The sequence below is a fragment of the Triturus cristatus genome, chromosome 10 (assembly GCF_964204655.1).
Source record: "Triturus cristatus chromosome 10, aTriCri1.1, whole genome shotgun sequence".
Classification (NCBI taxonomy): domain Eukaryota; kingdom Metazoa; phylum Chordata; class Amphibia; order Caudata; family Salamandridae; genus Triturus; species Triturus cristatus.
This window is the reverse complement of record NC_140593.1, coordinates 671507626-671532731: the sequence shown is the minus strand read 5'-3', so window position 1 is coordinate 671532731 and position 25106 is coordinate 671507626. Positions and strand designations below refer to the sequence as shown.

Below are 25106 nucleotides of genomic sequence, written 5' to 3'. Positions count from 1 at the left end.
GCTCTCTGGAGAGTAACCTCCTGCTCATGAAAGCAACAGGTTGGTATTGGCCATCATCATTGGTTTGGGACAGGACTGCTCCTATTCCATGTTCAGAGGCATCCGTTTGCACTATGAACTAATTGGTTGTCAGGGGACTGACAACTACGAACTGACAACCGTCTCATTCTTCCCCAATATGCCACCAGCTGATGGAATGTCCCTTCGTATACAGGCATGGAACGGGCCCTTTAAGGAACATCTCGACTACCAGGAGGAGGAGCCCAGAGAGGAGTGGCCTGTGACGTTGCCACTAACGGAACTATCACGACCGAACACCGGAAGAGAAAAGAACCCCAGAAGCAGTGACAGGCGCGAAAGCCGACGCGAGGGCAGCTGGAGACAGGAGAACAGCTGACAAACACCCATTACGAAAAGGAGAAGAGGAGCGACTGCGGAGACGCCGACACCAGCAAGAGGGAGACGCCAGGAGGCCAACAGGACCACACGCCACCCAGCCACTCTCCAGGAGGGGGGTGGCTACACAAGGTACATGCCAGGTTCCGCGGGTTCGCTGGGCACGGGCCGGGGATGGGAACGCTTTAACGGGGAGGTCACTCTGAAAAACACATGGTGGAGGTATTCAGGTGACAGTTCCCTTGCACTCCCTTCCCTACAACCGGAGCGTTGTCTTCATCAATATTGATATTGGTCTTCTGGTTTTTTTCGTACGAGCCAAGCAAGAGGCGAGACGCGGCTCAGGAGGGCAACAAGAAACTGAGAGACCCTACGGGAACGAAGGACTTCTATGCAACGGGCATTATCTTTGTTTAAATAAATAACTGAATCGAAGCTCTACCCTCTTGCCCGGTAGTTATTCCCCGGTTTGCGCACTGTTATAACCTGCTGCACGACAAAGTGGTGGAGAATGCGGGCATAACCAACCAACCGATACAGGATGGAGACTCTGGTGCATCAGCTGAAGGAAGGACAGGCGGAATTGGAGTGGGCCATTGAAAAGATTGCGAACCAGGCAGAGATGGACTGGGCTGTGTTTTCTTCAGCCATACAGAACCAGGCAGATAATCTGGTTAAGCTATCTGAAGGCCAGTCCCAGTTACTCCTGAGCTTAGGACAAGGGAGGACACCCGCCCCTCCTGGAACAGTGATTCTCCTCCAAAAGTATCTGTCAGGAGAAGACCCCCTTTCGTTCTTTTTGAGCTTTGAGAGAGCAGCCCGAGCTAGCAACTGGCCAACAGATCGATGGCCCTTTTATCTCGCTCCGTTGCTCACCGAAGAGGCACAGACTGCCTATCAGATTATCAATAAAGACGGTACTACTGCATATGGCCTGATAAAGCAGTATATACTGGACAGCGTGGGGGTTGACGAAGAGGCACATTGTCTTAAGTTCAGGCATGAAAGAGGGTCCCCTGGGGACACTCCAAAACCCTCTATTTCAAGATGAAAGATGCTGCTGACTGCTGGCTGAAGCCGTTGGACTCTACAATGGACGACGTAATGAACAAAATCTATTTAGAACAGTAACTTGAGGCATTGCCATACGGAACCCAGAGGTGGCTCTGGCAACACGCCGGTTCGACGATTGAACATGCTGTGGAGATGGCCACCTCTTTTACCCGAGCGCAATCTCGTAGCGTGGGTAAAGAACCCAAAAGGGGCTTCCCCAACCCCGTAACAATAGGAAGCCAGCAAAACCCTTCACTGACTCTTTCAAACCCCGACCAGGAAGACCGGAAGCATTTTCCTCTACAGGTCCGCAGTGCTTTGAGTGTGGCGAGTGGGGCCATCTTGCCAGGTTCTGTCGGAAAAGAAAGGACAAACCTGAAGACGAACCTATGGATGATAGCTATGCTCCCTGATCCATACTATACGCACAAGAAATGGGGCCAGTCTACTACGTAAGTCTGACAGTAAACCACCAAACAGTGACCGCCCTCCTAGACTCGGGGTGCAGACACTCCTTAGCCAGGGCAGACCTAGTACCGCTTTCCCTTATCAATCCAAAGAGGACTGTTAACATACAATGTGTTCATGGAGCCGTGAAGGAATATCCTGTGACCCGGTTACAAATCCACACTGTAACGGGACTTGAAACCATGGCAGAAGTAGGGGTTCTCCCATTACTCCCCGAACAGCTCATCCTGGGTATAGAAAACCCCTGTTTTCCTGCTCTCTTGGCCAATAACTGAAAGGGCTATGCAACCGCCCAGACCTCTCACAACAACCTCCTGACTTCCAAGCCCTGGGCCATAGACAATCACTTCAGAATAGAGCAGCTAAACTATGCCTCCCTTGCCAATTCCTGGCAGAGCACCCATGATAATCGAGACGTTCCCCGAAAGACCTATCCTTGTTTTGAGGAACTAAATGATCTCCTTTATCGGGTCACCAAGGAAGGAGCAGAACCGCAATTATTGGTCCCAGCTAGTTTCAGGGATCAAATCCTGTTCTTCAGGCATTCCCACCTCTTGGCTGGTCATTGTGGGGCGGAGAAAACCAATCAGGCGATCCTGAATAGCTTCTATTGCCCATGGGTCTACCTAAAGGTAAAGAAATATTGTCAGGAGTGCCCTATCTGCCAAAAGCGCAATCCCTATGTTCCCCCAAAAGTTCAGCAACAGCCCCTGCCTATCATTGGCCGTCCCTTTTTTAAATTTTTTTAAAATATATTTTTATTGTTGTAGCAAAAGTATTACATTTTACACAGTCCAAAATTACAAAGTACAAGAAGGTAACCTGCATAAGTCCAATTACACATATATGACATTCATAGTTCCCATTTCATGTTAGGAGAAGAGAAGAATAAAAATAAAACATCATCTAAACAAAATATGAAATACACAGAAATATAGAGGACAGAGGCGCAACTAGAGCCAAATTTCGGGGGGGGGGGGCTAAGAACAAATTTCGGGGGGGGGGGGGGGGGGGGGGGGCTGAATCTTTTAAGCCATAGGCAGAGTGGAGCTGCAGGGGCTCTTGGAAGGGGTGAAACAACAGCGAGGCCTCATTAACATGCAAATGGTCTTTTAAAGACCTGTGAAGTGCTCGGGTGCGGCTGTGTGTGCGCCGCGAGGCTGTCTCATCCCGGGCTGCCACACGCGACGGGGGGGGGCTGAAGCCCTGTGAGTCCAATGGGTGTTGCGCGCCTGATAGAGGATATAGGAACACTTTAATTCCAAAACAACCAAATTCTTTCAAGTTTAGCATAGGAGCCTACCCTTTTTGCGTAAATTGATTACTGGTTAAAGACTCTCTGCATTTTTAAAATCCATTGAGAGATCGTCGGGACCACCTTACACTTCCAGTTTGCTAAAATAAGTGATCTTGCAATTAAAGTAGCAATGAAAATAAATTGACATTGGCCTAAGGTCAAATCTTCACACAACTCTACTCTGCCAAAAAGGGCAGTGAGAGAACTAGGAGAAAGATTAGATTCCAATTTCTTGTTAATTTTAGAAAAAATATCCCGCCAAAAGTTGCTCAAATAGCAGCAAGTAAACCCTACATGTAGCCAGTCCCCCACTGCAAGCCCGCATCTAAAACACCTGGGGTCACTAGAGGGGAACATTCTGTGGAGTCGATCGGGGGTGTAATAGATCATCCATTTACTGAACCATGCCCTCCTACTTAGGTTGGCAGCCCTTACTGTTTTACAGCTCATGTTATTATAGTTGTGCCATAGTTGCAGGGAAAAAGTGCAACCAGTGGTCGCATTAATCTTTTCCAGGTGATCAAGGATCGCCTGTTTGTTCTCCACTGATTTAAGTAATTTATAGCAATTGCCTATGCCCTTAGTTTTAGAGATGAAATATGTCTTCCCCAGGAGAGCGCCTAGACAATCTGTTTTGGGAATTAGGCCTATGCAACACTGCTTAACCTGGACAAGGCTAAATATCAGGTTACTGCTTATGTTAGTTTTACTATTTCGTACTTGTTGCCAGGAGAGAAGTCCTTCATTACTATAAAAGTCCTGAAGAGTCATGAACCCGAATTTTCCCCACTGATCACATTTTAAACATGACCACTGTAACCCTGGCGAAATACATTTCTTTTATTTCATCTGGGGGTGAAGCCACGGAATATCATACATTCCCCATATTTTTTGAAAAAGCAAAGTGATCACCCTTGGGGTCTTACAGCGGAAGTTTGGGTACCCGTAAAAAGGCGCAAGGTCAATCTCAGATTCCTTAAGCACAGTTGAAAGAAAATAATTGGCTTCGATCAGCTCCTCTAAGTTGTTATAGTTGCGCCAATTAAGGATTGAGGCATGATAATATAGCCGTACATCTGGTAGGGCTAAGCCCCCGTCCTCTACTTCAAGTTGGAGAATTTGTAATTTTGTTCTCGGTTTTTGTGCCGACCAGATGAAGCGTCTAAATTCAGATTGCACAGAATCAAAAAAAGATTTGGAAATTTTGATCATTAAATTAGAAAAGAAAAATAAGAGGAGCGGAAGAATATTCATTTTAATAAGGGCAACACACCTCGTGACTGAGATGGGGAGATTTTCCCATTGTTTACACAAACTTTTTATTTAGTTTAAAGTGGAAATTAAGTTTAATGCATATAAATCTTCCAATCTGGTGGTCACAAAAATCCCGAGATATCTTATTGGCTTGGTTGCGTTGTAATGTTCCTGCATGGCAAGAGGCAAGATATCAGTGGTACTGTTAAAAAGAAGCACTTCTGATTTGGAATGATTGACTTTATATCCTCCTATGTTAGTGAACTCCCCAATTTTATCTAATGCTTTCGTTATGTTATCCCTATCTGCTGCTAGATAGAGCGCCATATCATCGGCAAAGAGTATAAGTTTTGCTGAGCCCAGTAAGGGAGCGGCTATAGTATCATCCTGGCGAATAGCACATGCCAGAGGCTCAATGAACAGGGAAAATAACATCGGGGAGAGCAGACAGCCTTGGCGTGTCCCCCGGCTGATGGAAATTGTACCTGCGATATCTCCATTAATAATGATGGAGGCTTTTGCATTACGGTACAAATTTTTCACCGCATGGCAGAATTCCCTTGGAATCGCAAATTTTCTTAAGATTGAAAATAAGACCTACCATTGTACTCTGTCAAATGCTTTTTCAGCATCAAGCATAACTACAGCCGCCTTTGTTTTACTGATAGAACAATAATCGATTGCCTGTACCAGATAATGAGTATTAACAGCCAGTAATCTGTCCTTGAGAAAGTCGTTCTGGTCATGATGGACAAGTGTGGGGGCAACCTGCGCGAGTCTATTCATCAGGATTTTAGTAAAGATTTTATAATCTGAATTCAATAGACTAATAGGGCGATAGGAGTTAACCTCATCTTCTGGTTTCCCTTTCTTAACAAAGCTTATTACAGCAGCTTGAGAAAAATTTTCCGGAACTCGGTCCCATCCAAAAATCCCATTAAATAACGTGCTTAAAATATAGCAAGTTGCGTGGAAAAGATCTTATAAATCTCTGAGGGAATTCAGTCTGGCCCGCAGGCCTGGATGACTTCATTGATGGTAATATCTGAACGCAGGAGTTCTTGTGCCTCAAATGATAGGGTAGGAATATTTATCTTATCCAGCCAAGCCAGAGCGGCCTCAGGGCAGGTATTATGAGTCTCTGTGTAAAGATCTTTATAGTGTTTAATTAAGACCTCTGAGATCTCTGAAGAAAGAGACGTGGAACAGAGAGTAGTTGGATCCCAATTTTTTTTAATGTGATTCGAATTCGATCTTTTTTTTGTAGACCAAGCCAGGAACTTGCCTATATGTTCACTCTCCTCGTATCTTTTCTGAAGAACCAAGTTGTGATGTAAAATTTCTTTAGAAACAAAGAAATCATATAAATTGGACTTGGCACCAGCGAGTTTAGCTTTCCTTTCTGGAGTTGGTCTAGCAAGATATTCTGCAGTAGTGCGACTAAGCTCATTCTCAAGCTGTGATCTTTGAGAATTCTCTGATTTCCTCTTAAGGGCCAGATATGCAATCACCTTGCCCCGAAAAAAAGCTTTTAGAGCATTCCAGACCGAAAATGTAGAAGCGGTATTGTTATTTAATTTTTAAAACTCCTCCAATGCCAATCGCATATACGCAACCCATTATTCATCTATGAGGAGGGATTTATCAAATATCCATCTGGGCCTAATTTTCCTTTGGGATTTAATTACAAACTTCACCATAATCAGAGCATGATCTGAGAAGGGATTTTCACAAATTTCAGACTCGGTTTTTAAAAGAGTACGTGAGATAAAAAAAAAGTCAATCCTAGAAGAGGAATGAAATCTACCTGAATGGCAAGTATATTGCCTTTTATCCGGGTATTGGATCCTCCAACAATCTACTAGCGCAAAGTCCCTTATAAAATTCTGAGACAACTTTCTAGAATTGGGTTTGGTTTGTTTCTTATTGACTCAGGAGCAATCTAAGACAGGGTTAATCAACAAATAATCCCCCCCCCCCTATTACAAAGTACCCGGTGTGAGTTGTTGCAAAATCATACAGAGACTGCAAAGATAACGGAGAGTCTTCAATAGGACCATAATAGCTCCCAAAATTAAAAAGTTGGCCTGAAATCTTAATTTGTACCCAGAGCCACCTGGCATTTTGATCTTTATGTACCATCAAGATCTCACATTGGAGTTTCGTAGCTACCAAGATAGCGACCCCTCTGAGAGCTGCGTTGGAGGAAGCATACAATTCATGTTGAAAATAGCCATGGGCTCTAGTTACAGGAAAGCCCTCCTTATAGTGTGTCTCTTACACAAATACCAATTAGCTTGAAAAGATCTAAACCAAGCCATCATAGAGCGTCTCTTAACTCTGTTGTTAAAACCATTGACATTGCAAGACACTATCTGCAGCATTTTACTGACCGTTTTTCTTTTTCTTTACGTTCCTAATTCTACACAAAAAACACACAATCTGATAACAGAAAGATAAGACACAAAATCTTACATGGGACATGAAGCTTTTTAAACAAATGCTACACATTATTCCCCCACCCGTGCCCTTGTCCCCCTCCCCTCCCAACCCACTCCCCACTCGCGACACCCCCCCAACCCGCCCATGGCCCCTCTTGACCTTGGAACCCTGCCCGTCTAGGGATCCTGGAGCGCCCCCCACACGAGTGAAACCCCCCCCCCCCCCATCGTGACCCTATCTATCCCTCACCTTCTCCCCATACTGGGGTGCAGTGACATAGCACCCAAGGCGATAAGGGTGGGCAGCTAACACTGTCTAGAAAAAGTAGAGTAGGACTAGACAGATATACCTTGGTCTATCTTTAGCTCAAGAAAGAGGGGGAAAAAAAGGCAAGAAGGAAGCAGGAACCACTAGCCTTTATTCCCATCTCCTGCATGCTGTAAGGACTGTAACAAATCATGGGTAGTTTCCACTGAGTGAAAAATCTTAACCTGCCGTTTGTGGAAAACTTTCAATTTAGATTGCTGGATTATACCCGCCGGGGCCCCCAGCTGCTGAAAGGAATTGATCATGCCTCTAAACTCCTTTCTCCTCCGTGCCGAAAAGGTAGACATATCTGAAAATGTTTTAAATGGCCGTCCCTTTGAAAGAATAGGCATGGACCTTATCGGTCCTCTTCCTAAGTACACCAAGGGGTATCAATACACCTTATTGATCGTAGATTACGCCACCAGGTATCCCGAGGCATTCCCCCTTGCGGTCTGCCACCACCTCAGCAATAGCCCAGAGATTGATCGAAGTGTTTTCCCGAATGGGATTTCCCCGGGAAATCCTTACTGATCAAGGGACTCCCTTCGTCTCACGGTTGAGGAAGGAAGTTTGTAACCAACTGCAGATCAAACACATTAAAACGTCTGTATACCATCCATAATGGACGGCCTTGTAGAAAGGTATAATGGTAATCTCAAGCTCACGCTGAAGAAACTCTTGACAGGGGATAGGAAAAACTGGGACCAGCTCCTCCCTCTAGCTCTGTTTGTTATCAGGAGTACGGTCCAAAGTAGCCTGGGCGTCTCCCCATTCGAGCTGCTGTCTGGGAGGAGGCCTTGCACCCTACTGGAAATAACCAGGGAAAGCTGGGAGGGGCAGGGTGTGACAGAAGCCCAGGCCCTACTGGATTACGCCAATCAAGTGAAGGCACGTCTTCACAAGTTGAGGACTTTGGCACATGAAAACTTAGAGAAAGCACAGAGCCAGAAGCAACGGTGCTATGACAAAGGCAAAAGGTGGAGAGAATACCAAACCGGAGATTGGGTCCTGCTACTCCTTCCTTCCTCTACCCATAAGTTGAGAAAAGAGTGGCATGGACTATATGAGATAGTGAGAAAAATCGGGAAAATCACTTACATACTGCGTCTTTCACCCACCAAAACCCAGATGTACCACGTTAATTTACTAAAGAAATGGTTGGGTCTCATTCCTAATAAGACGCGTGCGGTTTCGGTGGCAACCGCCTCTTCTACCACAGTCACTGCAGCGGTCCTTAGTCCTGATCTGTCAGAAGGGGACTGCAGGAGCTAAAGAGTTTAATGCTCTCTTTCGCTGAGGTGTTTTCAGATGTCCCTGGCAGAACCAATTTAGCCAGCTATTCCATACCCACTAACCCTGGGGTCACCATTAAACAGAAGCCATATAGGGTACCAGAAGCCCGTAGGGCAGCCCTAAAAAGAGAAGTCGCCGATATGCTTATGTTCGGGGTGGTGGTTCCCTCCAAGAGCAATTGGTGTTCCCCTATAGTGCTCGTCCCTAAAGTAGACAGGAGTACCCGTTTTTGCATAGAATTCAGAGCTGTGAACCATATTTCCAAGAAAGACGGGTACCCCCTTCCCCGAGTAGACAAGCTCATCGAGAGACTCGGGGAAACTCGCTACATCAGTACTATTGATCTCACTAAGGGCTATTGGCAGATTCCACTAGACCCTCGGGACCAGGATGTGAGAAGTTGGCCTGATATGTAGTGCTCACTATTCTAGTGATCACTGTGTATCATTCCAAACGACCCTTATTGATGATTGGTTGTAAGTCAACCTTTTAGACCAGCTATCCTAGTAGCGTGGATACGAGCAGTCTTTAGGCTAAACTCTAGAGGGCGTGTTAAGCCAGCTGTTTACCATCACATATACCCCTTGAACACCAAGTGAAAGGACACCACACAAGTTGTTATGAAAATAAAAGGATATTTATTTATAACAAGACTACCCTGGCTCTTTATGAGTCAGGGAGCTAAGCACACTACAAAACTCTTAGGAAAATACTTCGGTTGCACAATTTACACAAATGCCCGAGGGGCACGAGAAACCATCTACACTAACAGTGAAATGCGAATGGTTAGAGTCTGGAGATACTGATTCCGGAGTGATCCGATCAGTGGGACTAAACGAAAAAGGAACTGGACACTTGTAGAGCGAACCTGCGATGGAGCACCGAGATGCTCGAGTTACCTAGCCCGGAGGCTGCGGCTGCGTGAAGTTCGTCAAGATGTCGGGAGTCCTCGTGTAGTCTCAGGAGCCTGAAAGAAGAAGTTGCTGGCAGGCGACCAGTGACGATGTTCAGAGCGATCCAAGCCTGGATCGGTGGTGAAGGAAAACCTGAAAGCAGAGGGGACTCAGTTCTCAACCGCTAGCCAGCGATCGTGTGGGTACCAGGAGGGTACCGGCTGAAGTCACCTCGACCAGGTGAGTGGGTGACGTCGGACTCGGCTGTTCCTCGGACCAGGAGGCGCGGCGGCGACCAGGATGGAGGGCGAGCTGTCCCACGAAGGTGTCTGCTGTCGATGATGCTGGGCCCAGGAAGGGGCAGCGGATCTTGGCAGTGGCCACCCAAGCGGGGGAGTCAAGATGGCGTCGGGAGTGGACCAGGAGGGTCCGTGGTACTCCTCTGTTGAAGGGGAGCAAGAGCCAGTCTGGAGCAACCAGACTAGTGATGAAACAATCGTGGTGCGTCGTGAAGAGGGCCACAAGCCGGTCGGCAAGTGGTCGAACAACGCGGTGAACAACAAGGAGCGGAAGGGCCCCCCACGCAGATCTCGGGGATGCTGGGGAGGCAGACTTCGATGCTGGAGCTGCTCAGGGTTAGGGCTTCTCAAACCCTAGGTGCACTCACTCGAGGGTCCCTCGGTGGGCGTGCTAGATAAGCGTCGTGCAGGTTCTGAAGATAGCCGGTCCCGCAGGTCTCGTCACACCTACGACTCTCAGCTGAGCTGATGAGGGAGGTAAAAGGTCAGAGATGGCAGGGAACTCGGGTCTCGTCGAGCTGGGCAGTCTTGATCCGTAGGAGAGACTTACAGCAAACCGCAAGCGCTTAGATGGTGCCTGCTGGTGCAGGGTGGCTACTCCTTAGCCACAAGGGAGAGTCTTCAGAAATAGTCAAGAGTTCCTTTCGTGGAAAGTAGTTCGTGATTCGGAGTTATCCGATTATCTGATTATCCAATTTGGGAAGGGGACTCGCTCCTACCTTTATTCTAAGAAAAGGGGCTGGCCCGTGACTAGGTTCTACCTATGGGTGGAGCCAGGAAGGGGGTGGTTACACCCCTATCCTTTGTCCGGCTTCGCGCCAGCTCAGGGGCTGGTGTGCCCCCGAAACTGGTTTGAGCCGGGCTATGCACAGTGAGCACCGGGGTGCCACTTGCAATCACCTTCCTTTCAGCCCTGCCTACCTGGGATACACAAACCCTGTCTGGGACGGTGCTAACACCGCCCTCGACAGGAAACCCTTTGTCCAAGCTCCCCTTGCTGGAAGGTCCCCCAGCAGCAGGAGGTCAGACTTGTGTCTGGTGGCAGCATCCATTTTGTGATGCTGAGGCTTGAGTCAACTTTAACCGGGGTTCAAGGTTACTTCCATGTCGTGTCCCTCTAAAAGGGGGGAATGCTAACCCCGTCACCAGGACTGGCGAGGGGTTCGTATTCCCATTCGTATGACACCTTACTCGACATGTATAGGTGATGCGATGCCAAAGTTAGCAAATAACCGCAAGGATTATAATGCATTAAAAGTAGTTGGCCCGCGTCACCATGGAACGGCTATTAGGACTTGGTTCCGCAAGCCGTCGACGGGCTCGGCTCGCGCCAGAGCACCGTCCCACATGATTCCCTGCACTCTGCCTTCAGGATTGATAAGGCCTGCTATAGGAGTGACTGATAGGAATCCATGTGTCCATTTTAGGGTTTAGGTGTAGGAATACTACACCTACAGCAACGGGTGATCACACCACGTGGCCCCAGCTGTCGTGCAGCCAGTTGTGTCAGATTTGGGCGGCCATTCCAGGGGTGGCATAATACATGCTTCAGCCCCTGGTAGGCCCTGGGTACACCGATGCCCTGGATACCTGTGGTATGCTGAGACAGGGACTGACAAGGTGGCCCAGTTCCAATTAGTGGATGCACCTAACGTACATGTGTGTTAATTTCGAGAGAGAACAGCTAGGCTGTGGGTCTGATTGGCAGGCCCACAGCCGGAGAAAGTCGTAAACCAATGAAGCAAAAGCAAAAAATCTGGGTGATCATAGGATTGCAGACCCTACTCTCCTACACAGGAGAAAACAGAGTTCGCCACTCCAGACGGGTTGTACCAGTTCACCGTACTACTGTTTGGCCTGCATGGTGCCCCTGCTAGTTTTCGGAGACTCATGGACGCCCTTTTGAACCAACACTTAGGGTACGCCTCAGCTTACTTGGAAGATATTGTTGTGTATAGCAAAACGTGGGATGAACATCTAAACCACCTTGCTGCCATCCTGTCCGAATTGAAGGGTGCCAACTTGCACATCAATGCAAAAAAGTCCAAATTCGCATTCCATAAGGTCAAGTACCTGGGCTATTTGCTAGGAAAAGGGCTAATAGAACCGCAAACAGAAAAAATCAGGGCCATTCAAGACACCCAGTATCCCACCAACAAAAAGGAACTGAGGGCTCTTCTTGGTTTGGTAGGGTACTATTGACGCTTTATACCCCAGTTCTCTGACATGGCCGCACCCCTCACTGACCTACTTAAAAAGACCTCTACCCCTTCTCGTCTTCAGTCCCCTTCAGACCTAGAGGTTTTGGCTTTCCAAAGGCTGAAGGACTGTGACATCCTCCCCCATCTTACTCACCCCTGACTTCCAAAAACCCTTAATTTTGCAGACTGACGCCTCTGGGTGGGCATAGGTGCTGTCCTCTCCCAGTTGGACCCCGACGGACTGGAAAAGCCGATCCTTTACATAAGCCGTAAGCTTTTCCCAGACAGCAGGCATATCCCACAATCGAAAAAGAGTGTTTAGCCCTGAAGTGGAGCATTGAAAAGCTGTGTTATTATCTGGAGGGGCGTCCGTTTATACTGTACACTGATCGCGCACCCCTTACCTGGCTACAACGAAACAAAGGCTGTAACGATCGGGTTCGCCGATGGTTTTTAGCCCTGCAGCCATTCCAATTCGAGGTCCGCCACTGGAAGGGCAGGGAGCAGGGCAATGTGGACTTCCTCTCGCGCTTCGGGGAAATCCTATGTGTATGTGTCAGGGGACTGACAATGACGAACTTACAACCGGTACTTCCCCAATATGCCACCAGCCAATGTAATGTACCTTCGTATAGGGCCATTTAAGGAACATCTCGACTACCAGGAGGAGGAGCCGTGAGAGGAGTGGCCTGTTACGTTGCCACTAATGGACCTATCACGACTGACCCCGGAAGAGAAAAGAACCCCAGAAGCAGTGACAGGCGTGAAAGCCGACGCGAGGGCAGCTGGAGAGACGCTGGAGACCGGAGAACAGCTGACGAACACTCATTCCGAAAAGGGGAAGAGGAGCGACAGGCTACAGGCTGCAACTTGGCTACAATATCCATGTCAATCTGTTACTATGAACTAATGTATAATGATCACGAGGAGAAATTTTGAGAAATAAGAAAATAAAGAAGAATATCTTTTGATTATATACTGGACTGAAATCTCATTGGACTGATGCTCTAATGCTATATGTTTGAATGCTCATTTGCTTTTTCGGGAACGATATTCTGTTTAGAATCTTGCTTACTTAAGCTTTGATGCTCTCCTTGACAAGATCATACAGCCTGTAGATTTGGATGTTGACTGTCCCCAGTGTCTAGATCATGTGTACACCAGTTGGTCTGACCAGGGGTCAAAGAGAGAAGCTCAGCATACTGATGTAGGACTTGCCTGCAATCATCAGATTGCTGTTGGGCAGTGAGAGTGTCTGACAAGAGGAGGCCAAAGAGAGGTCCACTCTCTGCTTCCTGATCCTCATCTGTGACTATCAGCATGGTCACTTCAGCCCTGTCAAGATAGGGTTTAAGCGGTTGACATGGATGACCCACTTGGCCTTCCTGCAACTGCCAAGGTCCACCAGATGGGTGACCTCCCTTTTCTTTCCAGGATAGGGTAGGACCCACTCCAATTGTCCTAGAAGGCCCTAGGAGCCACAGGCTCCAAAACCCACACCTTCTGCCCTGGTTGATACTCTACCAGTGCAGCCTTTTTCATCATACCACAGCTTCTGGAGCTCTTGGCCGGCCTCAAGGTTTTTTGTTGCATTTTTCATGTACTCAGCCATTCTGGAACGAAGGCCAAGCACATAATCCACAATGACGTGTTTCGGCTCTTTGAGAGGCCTCTCTCATCGTTCCTTCACAAGACACAATGGTCCCCTTACAGGATGACCAAAGAGAAGTTCAAAGGGGGTATCCCTACTCCCTTTTGTGGCACTTCCTTGTAGGCAAAAAGCAGGCATTATAGTAAGACATCCCATCTCCTTCTGAGTTTTTCAGGGAATCCACCAATCATACCTTTCATGGTCTTGTTGAATCTCTCAACAAGATCATTGGTTTGTGGGTAGTATGGGGTAGTAAACTTATAAGTCACTCCACATTTGGCCCACATGTGTTTCAGGTGCCCAGACATTAAGTGTGTACCTCTGTCTGAGACCACGTCCTTTGGAAAGCACTCTCTGGTAAAGATAACAATGAGGGTCCTAGCTACCGCAGGAGTAGTAGCAGTTTTTAAGGAAATTGCTTCAGGATGCCTGGTAGCATGATCCACTACTACCAGTATGAATCTGTTTCCTGAGGCTGTCTGAAGGTCAAGAGGATCAACAATGTCAATCCCTACCCTCTTAAAGGGAACCCCAACCACTGGGAGTGGAATTAAGGGGGCCTTTAGGTGGCGACCTGTCTTGTTACTGACTTATAGGCGGCACAGGTGCTATAAAATTCCTTCACCTTCCGGGAAATACCTGCCCAGTAGAAGTGGCTCACCAACCTACTCCACGTTTTGTCCTGGCCAAGATACCCAGCTAGGGGGATGTCATGGGCCAATGTGAGGAGAAACTCTCTAAACTGCTGAGGCACTACCACTCTCCTAGTGGTACCAGGTTTGGGGACTCTGGCCTGTAAAGGAGTCACTCTTCCCAATAGGTCCTGTGGGAGCCACTGACATCTCCCTTTTCCTGATCAGCAGCTTGCTATGTCAGGCTATCAAGAGTGGGACAGGTCCTCTGCAGATAACATCCTTGTAGACCTACCTCATTTTATGCAGACCTGACAACGCTTGTGCCTGCCTCAGAAAACTCCAGGATGTCACGACACACCACACGAGCAGTGAGCTCCATCAAACCTTCATTGAGGCCAGATGAGGAAGAAAATCGGATTTTGGGCCCGGGTCCCAAAGAAGCCTAGAGCGTCTTGCAGTCAGCGGGTACGAGAGCCTGGAGGAGGTTAATAATCAGCAGCTAGCTCGGTAATCGCTGGGACTGGGTGAGCGCAGGGAGAGTGGACGTAACCGCATCGGCCTGGCCCAGGGAGCCGAGGCAGTGTACGGTGTGCAGCTGGCACCTTCTGTGTATCGCTGGTTGGAGGTGCTGCCTGTGCCGCACCGTCCCTTGGCTCCTCTCTGCCCCTGCCAGTTATGATGGTGGGGTAGGGAGCGGTTAACTGACCCTCCCCACCAGGGAAACTTGTGACACACTGCAGAAAGAGCAGTCAATGCAGTGAAAGAAGCTGAAAGCAAATAAAAGCCCAAAGGTGTTTCGGAGGCAGTGGTCTCAGTCAGGTAAGTGATAAAAACCATTTTATGTACTTTTTTGTGTACTGTAATAGCAGCAAGAAATACTTCTTCCCAAATGGCCCCTTGCAAGTACTTAAGTGCAAATGGAGCAATAAAGGGGAGGAAAGAAAGAGATCGGTCAAAATCCCCCAGTGTAGCGATGAAGAGTAACCCTGAGCGAGCAAGTGAATTGGATGGCTGCTGAGGGCTGGGAAAGACGCCTGAGGTGGACGGTGCAGGGCATCTCATCTGGTGAAATCAATTAAGGATTTGGGGGGGAGAGGGGGGGGGGGTGCGGGGTGCATTTTAAAGGTGTACCAGCTAAAAAGGGAATCAAAATATATCTTCTGTTCTGCAGAGTCCTTTACCTTTATTGTCTGATATGAACAGAATAGAGCTACTTGAGTTTCGATCCCTATCTAATCAAGGTGTAGCTCTGCTGGATCTAAGCCTATCTTTGTCGTCCTGCTTGCAATTGAAGGGTACTGGGGAGGTAAGCTCCCACAAAGAAATTCCAGTGCAGTGGAGCCAAGAAATACCGACGTTGGAGGATTCTATCATCAGCGGAACACTCAAAAAGCCATAATGCTACCGGCTCCAACCCAGGTTATGAGCCGGGCAGGGGGCACTAAGCCATATAAACTTGGAAAATGAGGACTTTCGTCCTGCGTTATCATCTGACTTTGCTGCTGTTCCATGCTGCTCATCATCAATGTTGGATGTTATGGTCCTAATGCAAAAAACTCTGCAGGGCATTTTTGAGGGAGTGGTTTCAAAGAACAAGTTACTTACCTTCGGTAACAATATATCTGTAAGAAACAAAAGTTAGTTCTAGATTACTTACCTTAGAATTACCCCCAGGCATGAGACTGGATCAGGAGAATTTTTCGTCAGGTGTACCCCTGCATGTCGAAAGGTGGCATCGGTTGGCTCCGTGTCCGTTGTTGGCATCGTGGTCACCAGAATAACATTGCAGGAGCTACTTAGCCGCCCTCCTCGCGCACTGACGTCAGTGCTTTTACACAACATTCCACGCCAGAAGCGCAGAGCCATGCAAGACACTGACCACTGGTGCACAAATCTAGGACCCTGAAAGAAAGTCCTTAACCCTAGAAATCAGTTCGCAGAATGGGGAGGATGGGTGGGGCGGTAAGGAATCTATAACTAACCTATGTTTCTTACAGATACATTGTTACCGAAGGTAAGTAACTTGTTAATCTGAAAGAAACAGTTAGTTATAGATTCCTTATCTTAGAATAGATACCCCAGCAATATCAACCCTAGAGGTGGGTCTGCAAACTAAGTTCACACCAGAAAATCCTGGAGAACAGAATGGCTGAAGAAGCCGTCTCTTCGAACTTGGCTGTCCAGGCAGTAGTGTTTGGCGAATGTGTGCAGAGATGCCCACGTAGCTGCCTGACAGATGTCATTAAGGGAGACTCCCCGTCCCAAAGCAGTGGTAGCTGCCGTCACCCTGGTGGAATAGCAAGTTTTGATACACAATACAAACCACCTGGAGATGGTCCGCTTGTGCACCGCCCGACCTTTCTTGGTGCCCACGTAGCCAACAAAGAGCTGGTCATCCACCCCGAATTGTTTGGTGCAATCCAAATAGAAGAAAAGCGCACATTTTGGATCCAGGCAGTGGAGCCTCTCTTTCTCTTTTGAAGGATGCGTAGGCGGAAAGAATGTGGGCAAAGTGATGGTTTGACCAATGTGGAAAGAAGTAACCCTCTTGGGAAGAAAGGAAGGTCTAGTTCTGAGGACGACCTTGTCCGGATGAACAGCCAGAAAGGGCGGCTTGGAAGAATGAGCTTTGAGCTCACTAACCCTGTAGCGGCTCAAAGGGAGCGCACATAAGATACGTAAGAACCAAGTGCAAGTCCCACTGAGGCATTACGGAGGGAACAGAAGGAAAGAGATGAGTAATGCCCTTAAGGAAGCGATTTACAAGAGGGGACTTGAAAAGAGAAGGCTGATCAAGAAGCCTAAGAAAGTCTGACACGACTGAGAGATAGCCCTTAAAAGTGCCCAGAGCAGAGCCCTGCTGGGCCAAAGAAAGAAGGAACAAGAGAACCTCAGTCCACAGGCTTTGCTGTGCACCATGCCACAAATTTGTTCCATCTGCAGGCATATACCGTCTTAGTGGAGGGACGCCTGGCTGGCAAGATAATATCACAGACTTCGGGAGGAAGGATGAAAGCTGTCAACTGTCGCAGCTCAATCTCCACGCAAGGAGGTGGAGGCTGGACAGGTTCAGGTGGAGGACCGTCCCCTGCTGCTGCAACAGAAGATCCTCCCGAAGAGGCAGTCGGATCGGAGGATCGATGGCCATGTGTAACAGTTCTGGATACCAGACTCTTCGTGCCCAATCCGGAGCACCAAGAATGACTTGGGCCCGGTCGCGCTTGATCTTCTTCAGCACTCGGCAGAAGTGGTATAAGCGGAAAGGCTTATAGAAGAAAGCAACTCCACTTGCTATGAAAAGCGGGGCCTAGCGAGTGCCGCCTTGGAAATTCCAACGCACAGAACTGCTGACAGTACACGTTCTCTTCGGTGACGAATAGATCTAACCAAGGCTCTCCCCAATGCTGAAAGAGACCTTGCGCCACCTCCGAATTAAGATGCCATTCGTGATCCATCATGCACCTGAGTTTGTCTGCCCTGGCGTTCAGGGAACCTGCCAGGTGTTGAACCACTAGGGAAATGCCCTGATTTTCCAGCCATGTCCAGAGACAGAGAGCCTCTTGACTTAGGGTCCACGACTCCACCCCGCCCTGTTTGTTGCAGTACCACATGGAGTTGGTGTTGTCTGTGAACACCTGCACCACTCTTCCCCAGACAGAGGAAAGGAATGCTTTTAATGCAAGACGGATCGCCCGAAGCTCCAGATGGTTGATGTGGAGCCCGAACTCCGCCAGAGACCAGAGGCCTCTGATCTCCGCCTCTCCCATGTGGCTGCCCCATCCTAGCAGTGATGCATCTGTCACCACAGTAAACTCTGGTTGGGGAAGGGAGAGGGATCTGCCTTTGACCAAATCCCTGTTCGTTAGCCACCACAGCAATTGTCATGCAGTGCCCTCCGAGATCTGGACACAATCGGACAGATTACCCTGATGCTATGCCCACTGGAACTTCAGGTCCCACTGCAGAGCCCGCATATGCCACCTGACATGATCCATCAGCAGGATGAATGAGGCCATGAGGCCCAGCAGCCTCAGGGTCATTCTGACCGAAATCCGGGATAGAGGATGAAAGATCGGAATTATAGCCCGAATATCCCGGACTCGCTGCTCGGGAGGATAAACCCAAAACTGCGCCGAATCCAGAACCGCTCCAGAGCAGACTGCCGGGCCTCGAGAAGCTTTCGTGGCTGCTCCCGCAAAGACTTCGAATTCATGGTCCGGCAGTCGGAACACGACTTGGAGTCGTGGTCGGGTTCCAAACAGAACAGGCACACGTGGTGCGGATCGATCACCGACATCAACAGTTGGCAGGAACCGCGAGCCTTGAATCCGGGCATCCCTGAAGTGCACCAGGAGTCGAAGACTCAAAAACGCCGTTGACAAAAGTAATCAAAAAGTTAGTCAAAAAGTGACTGGAGGTACCGCTCTCTCCGCATCTGCGCTGGCTGGGGCGAAATAAGAAAGAACTGATGTCAGCGCGCGAGGGCGGCATCTAAGTAGCTGCTACGAGGTCATCCCGGCGACCACGACGCCAAGGACAAACGTGGAGCTGACCGACACCATCTTCGGATGCGCAGGGGTACTCTGCAGATCCAGTCTGATATCTGGGGGTAATTCACAAGGTAAATAATCTATAATTAATTGTCTCTTTCAGATAATCAGTGCGAGCAGTGCAACTTAACAGACTCTGCCACTGGCAGAACTTCGTGGAGTGCAGCAGAGTTTTTTTGGCACTTCGTGGAGTTACGCAGAGTAAAACTCTTCGAACTCTGCCCAGGCTTAATCATCACCCCCTAAGTACAACCCTCAAATTAGACATTGTACCTACGCAGATGAGGGAACTTCCCTTAAAGGTTTGCTGTTCAAAGCGTCTCAGAACAAGACTCTCAGAGAAGCATGTAAGCTTATTGAAGGCTCTCCAACATAATTATGGAGGATTAGTCTATCAGAAGGTACCTATAAACCACTTAGCTTAGTATAATGAAATAATAAAAAAAGGTTGTCGCATGTTTAAAAATAGAAGTTACGGCCTTTAATTCTGCAAATTATAAATTTAAATCCTTGGAACAGACCAGTAATACCTGATTTGATAAAGAATGTAGAATTTTAAAAAGTACTATTTGTAAACTCGAAAGACATATAAGGTACTCAAGAAATAAGATTGGGGGGGTTAGGCCTTCTTAGCTTAAAAATAGAATTAAAAAACTTGGTTGTTAGGAAGAAATGGGAATTAAAGGCAAAATGCTGGGAAACTATGCTGGAGACTATAGAGACGAAAAATATAAAGACATTTTGGAGGTTGGAACAGAGTGGGATAGGGAGACAATCATCTGGCTCCGTGGGGAGTATGTGTTGGTAGAATTTTTTAGAGGAGGCCTGTAATAAAGATGCCACTACCGTTTACCGCTCAATTAGATTCTTTGTCGAGAAGGAGACAAGGGAGAGGTTCTCTGAATTAACAATCAAGAAAACAGTTGAGATGTTAAAACTTACAAGAGTCGCCGGTCCTGATAATTTACCAGTGGTAGTAAAAAATAAAACTGCATAGAGGTCTAGTCTGTTTCATATCCTTTTTTAGAAAACACTTCCGACAGGAAGATTCCCGGATGGCTGAAAGGGAGCGGTGATGAAACCTATATATAAAAAAGTGAGTATGCCCTCGTAGGAAACTATCGACAAATAAACCTGTTGGATATAAGTGGCAAGGTCTTCTCAAAAATCCTTTTGGGGATGCCAAAGGAATGGGTAGAAGCAAATTCTATGATATCTCAGGAACAGGGTGGTTCTAAGGAGAACCACTCAACAAGTGACCACTGCTTTAGCTTATGGGCCATCGCTATGAAATCCATAAAGCAGTGCAGAGTATTTTACTGTTGCTTTGTTGAATTCAGCTCCTCATTCCACTCAATCGATCGAGTCTTGTTAAGGTAAGCACTAACGGAATATGGAATCCCTAAAGATCTGCTCTTAATTTTGCAAGAACCCCACAAGGATAATTAGGCCCAAGTTGAATTGAACAGTGTAGGATCCCTTTCCAAGAGAATTAACATAAGAAATGGCCTGAGACCGGGGTGTGTATTGGCACCAACGAACAAGTTACTTACCTTCGGTAATGCTTTTTCTGGTGGATACAGTATCTGCCTGTGGATTCCTCTCCTTTTGTATTACCCTGATGCGCAGCCTTCCACAGAAACTTTTATCCACAGCTCTCCCACATCGACGAGGACATCATAAAGCATCGGCTCAGCATGCGACTCCGTGTGACGTCATCTGAGTCATAAAAAGAACTCGGTGTGCTGACGTCAGATGCACCCATTAATTCTGTGCCTTTGAGGCGAACGGGTGAACCAATAACATTTCCAACAAGTATACATAGTATACAGCACACAACATATTAAGGAAATAACCACATGCAATTGAATTGCCAAATCAACAGCATCCTTATGATTAACTAGAAAATCTCATAAGAAACATTCATATGCAGGATATATACAAATTCATTTTCTGTAGAAGCAGACGGGCACAACAGGGAGGCAGATAGGTCAGTAAGGAATCCACAGACAGATACTGTATCCACCAGAAAAAGTTACCGAAGGTAAGTAACTTGTTCTTCTGATGAATACATCTACCTGTGGGGATTACTCGCCTTTTGAATAGAATCCTTAAGCAGTCCCACATCCGGAGGAGGGTGCCTGTCTGCCTATAGCAAAAAATACTGTAACACAGAATAAGCAAAGTAGTTGTCCATCCTCACTTCCGAATCCAAACAATAATGCTTTGCAAAAGTGTGGAGTGAGGCCCAAGTTGCCGCCTTGCAGATGTCAATCACAGGGACACCTATAGCCAAATCAGAAGATGAAGATGTACCTCTGGTAGCATGAGCATGAATACCTTCAGGTGGCTCATTCTTAGCCATGGCAAAGCAAATCTTGATGCACAGGATTATTCACCTGGGTTCATTTCTTTTGTGGACTGCTTTCCCCTTCTTTTTGCCCACATATTCAACGAAGAGCAGGTGATCTAATCCGAACTCTCAGTTTCTGCACCCCCCTGGGGTCCAAGTGATGAAGTCTCTCATCCCCCTTTGATGAATGTGGGGGAGGATAGAAAGTAGGAAAGGTAATGGTACCCCAGGTGGACAGGAGTTAGGCAGGAAAGCAGCTCTGGTCCTAAGCACAATCGTATCTGCATGAAAGGATATGAAGGGAGGCTTGGAGCTAAGGTCCTGCAACTCACTCACCCTTCTAGAAGAGGTAATAGCAAATAAAAATATAGTTTTGAAGGTAAGAAACCTCAACAGGCAACTATGCAAAGGCTCAAAAGGAGAACTCATAAGAAACGTAAGTACAAGATTAAGATCCCACTGAGGCATGATCATCGGAATGGGAGGAAACATATTAGTGAGACCTTTAATAAATCTCATTACTGTAGGAGACTTAAAAAGTGAAGGCTGATCCGGCAAGCAAAGAAATGCTGATAAATCAGATAGTTAATCTTTAACAATTGCAACAGTGCAACCTTGCTGCGTTAAGGACAGCGCAAAACCTAAAAACATCAGATAAATGAGCTTTCAAAGGATCAATTGATGTCTCTCAATTCCTTTTAACAAATTTTGCACACCAGCCAGCATAGACTGTTTGGTGGAGTGTCCCCTGGCCAATAAAATAACATCTACGACATCAGGTGGGAGAGAAAGGTTGCCCGTTCAATCTCCAGGCATGAAGGTACAGGCTCTGGATGTGGGGGTGCGGAACCTGCCAGTGTGATTACGAGAGGAGATTTTCCCAAAGAGGGAGACGGAGCAGAGGACACAATGAGAGATCAAGAAGGTCCGTGTACCACGCCCTTCGTGGCCAATCCGGGGCTATTATTATGACTTGGCTTGGTCTTAGCGAATCTTCCTCATACCCCAGGATTTAAGGATAGGGAGGTAAACACATAAAAAAGCTGGAAGCACCAATCTAGCCGGCACGCGTCCCCCCATGCTACCTGCATTGGATACTGGAGACTGCTGAACGACAGTGTGCTTCCTTGTGAGTGGCAAACCGGTCTAACTGAGAAATCCCCCAGATCCTGAAAATGTGATGTACCCCTTCCGGATGGAGACGCCACTCGTGATCAGCTAAATACTACTGAATGAGACTGTCCGCAAGTACATTTAGCACTCTGGCCAAGTGATTTGCAATGACACAAATCTGATGGTCCTGAGCCCAGGACCAAAGCCGTAGAGTAGATGCAACCCTTCTCCTCCCTGTTTATTCATATACCACATCGCGGTAGTATTGTCTGTCAAGACCTGAACCGACTGACCGCGAAGTGAAGTGAAGGGAGGAAGGCCTTGATAGCTAAAAGTATCGCCCGCAATTCCAGAAGATTGATGTGCAATAACCTTTTCTCTAGAGACCAAAGACCTTTGACCTCCAGATATTCCAGATGAGCTCCCCACCTTAGAGAGGAGGCATCCGTTATCACTGTGGCCTCCGAAGGAGGAGGTGGGTGAAATGGTTTTCCTTGAGGCAGACTGCAGGACACACCCCACCAAACAAGATCCGCTGCAGTGTCTCTTGAGGTCGTGACAAACTCCTCAAGATTTTAGTTGTATTGAAACCACTGCCTGCGGAGGCACCAGTGAAGAGACCTCATGTGCCAGCACGCATAGCTGACCAACAGAATGCAGGAAACTAACAGACCTAGTAGGCGCAAGACCTTCAGGACTGTAACAAAAGCTCAGTTCTGAAACACGGGAATCATAGCCTGAATGTCCTGAATCGTCTGAGGAGGCGGGAAGGCACGACTCACTGTAGTATCCAGCACTGCCCCTATTAACAGGTTGTGCTGAGAGGGCTCCAGGTGAGAATTGGGTACATTTATTGAAAATCCCAAACTGAACAACAGATGTGCTGTCGATTAAAAATGGTGCAACACCATCTCTGGAGATCTCACTATGAGCAGCCAATTGGCCAGACATGGAAATACTGGAATCCCCGACCTTCTGAGATGAGCCACCACCACTGCCATCACCTTTGTGAAGACCCGAGGTGCAGAGGTAAGTCCGGAAGGAAGAACCGCTAACTGATAATGGTGAGTCCCCACCGTAAAACAGAGATACTTACGATGCCATTTCAAAATGGGAATGTGAAAATACACATCCTGTAAATTGACCAAAACCATCCAGTCTTCCTTTTCCAGTGCAAGGAGAACCTGTGGCAGGGTCAACATTTTTTACTTTTCCTGTTTGAAGAATATGTTCAAAATCCTGAGGTCGAAGATCGGCCACAAACTACTGTCCTTTTTGAGAATCAGGAAGTACTAGGAATAGCATCCCTGATCCCGTACTACCGTAAAGCCGAATCAACATGTTCAGCAAATACATTTACACCATCAAACAACATATCCTTCAGGCTATCCTGTACAGGCTCTAAAAACCCAGACTGACAGAGCCATGCATGTCTGCGCAGTGCAACTGACTGAGCAATAACTCTACTCACGGAATTCGTGGTGTCCATACCACATTTTATGGTGAATTTTGCCACTTCCTGGCCTTCTTGTACCACCTGCAGGAATTTACTCCTGGCTTACTCTGATACAGAAGGCAGCTGATGCACCACAGAGTCCCATAAACCATGAAAAAATCTGCCCAAAACACATGCCGTGTTTAACGACTTCAATGCCGAATTAATGGAAGAGAATATTTTCCTTCCACAGTGTCGTAGCCATCTGGGCTCTTTATTTGGTGGAACCAAGGTAAGGACATTAGGGTCCGGCAAAGACATAGCAGCTAGAATTATCAGCCCTTTTGTGGTGGGATGTTGCTAGAGACAAACTACGTCTCCATGGGGCAGGTCGATGCCTATGAGACACAGCCGGGTCAACTGGAGTTACCGTAACAAATTTCATCCAAGCTCCTAACAAAAGATCAAACAGACGCATTATAAGGGAGTAAAGGCTCCACTTCCATCTTACCTTGGTAAAGAACATCCACCAAAGGGTCTGTGGATAATTCCACTGAGGGAAGGTGGCAACCTAAGACTGCAGCTGCCCTTCCGAATACCGCAATAATAAAGTATAATATGGCAACAATGGGGCGACCCTGTGTCCCTCAGAACCTGGGTATGTATATAATAGGCAACAATGGTTCTTTCGGGGAGAACACTATTGCTTAGAAGAAAATAGAATTAAAAGGAAACAGGAAAGGTTGCTTGATACCTATTGAATAAGTATGACAGGTATAGCATATACATTGGTTAAATCATGAAACGCATATCAAATAACGTTGGAACGCATATCAAATGACGTTGGAACACAGATTAAAGCAAACAACTACTAGTATATGCTTGCAAAAGACTCTTTTATATCAATTAAAGCTTAAATCAATATTTACAAATAATAAGAGGGCTGTCAATACAGGAAATACTGACAAAGGTGATATGTTATATGGTGACATTAAGTGCTCAGTGATAGTGGCGCAGTGCATATATACAACGCGATTATATTTACAATTATTTACACTGGCAACTAGTATGCGGTCAGAATGAAGGTAGGCAATAACTCTGGTAAATAGCAGGTTAGTTTATTGATTTAGCCACCAGCGATTTGATTGATCCGAACCAGATATATTTGTCGACGTTTCGACCCTGACGGAGCGTTATTGAAATGTCATGGCGGGTCTTCTTCAGGACAAGTGGGAGTGTTGACAGCCCAAATAGTGGGATGACTCGCTGAGGCGTTCCTTGCTGAGTGGAAACCGTCAGATGATCTGCACGCGTCAGATAAGCTCAGGGACTGAAGATTGCTTCATAAAGTGAAAACCCTAAAACAATGTGGTATTTAATTCCAGAACTTGGAGGACACAGAATAAATGAGGTCCATCATGGGGGGCCTGGCAACAGTCCTGAACAGAAGTGCTCGATTCAAAG

The 25106-nt window shown here is 47.2% G+C and overlaps 1 protein-coding gene across 2 annotated transcripts in view; it reads right to left on the bottom strand.

The window, feature by feature from the left end:
- Nucleotides 1–25106, bottom strand: part of WDR90 (WD repeat domain 90) — a 1426420-nt gene that overhangs the window by 135450 nt on the left and 1265864 nt on the right. The gene's annotated exons all lie outside the window — the stretch shown is intronic.